The sequence below is a fragment of the Canis lupus genome, chromosome X, assembly GCF_048164855.1.
Source record: "Canis lupus baileyi chromosome X, mCanLup2.hap1, whole genome shotgun sequence".
NCBI lineage: Eukaryota > Metazoa > Chordata > Mammalia > Carnivora > Canidae > Canis > Canis lupus.
The window spans coordinates 80,449,250-80,449,912 of record NC_132876.1 but is presented as its reverse complement, the minus strand read 5'-3'; positions in this window follow the sequence as shown (position 1 = coordinate 80,449,912).

The following is a 663-nucleotide window of genomic DNA, read 5'->3' as shown; positions in this document are numbered from 1 at the left end:
CTCACACCAGTGAGAATGGGGAAAATTAACAAGGCAGGAAACCACAGAAGTTGGAGAGGATGTGGAGAAAGGGGAACCCTCTTGCACTTTTGGTGGGAATGTGAAATGGTGCTGCCACTCTGGAAAACTGTGTGGAGGTTCCTCAAAGGGTTAAAAACAGATCTGCCCTACTACCCAGCAATTGCACTGCTGGAGATTTACCCCAAAGATACAGATGCAATGAAACGCCGGGACACCTGCACCCCGATGTTTCTAGCAGCAATGTCCACAATAGCCAAACTGTGGAAGGAGCCTCGGTGTCCATCGAAAGATGAATGGATAAAGAGGATGTGGTTTATGTATACAATGGAATATTACTCAGCCATTAGAAATGACAAATACCCGCCATTTGCTTCAACGTGGATGGAACTGGAGGGTATTATGCTGAGTGAAATAAGTCAATCAGAGAAGGACAAACATTATATGGTCTCATTCATTTGGGGAATATAAAAACTAGTGAAAGGGAATAAAGGGGAAAGGAGGAAAAATGAGTGGGAAATATCAGAAAGGGAGACAGACCATAAAGACTCCTAACTATGAGAAACGAACTAGGGGTGGTAGAAAGGACGGTGGGGGGGGGTGGGGGTGACTGGGTGATGGGCACAGAGGGGGGGCACTTGATGG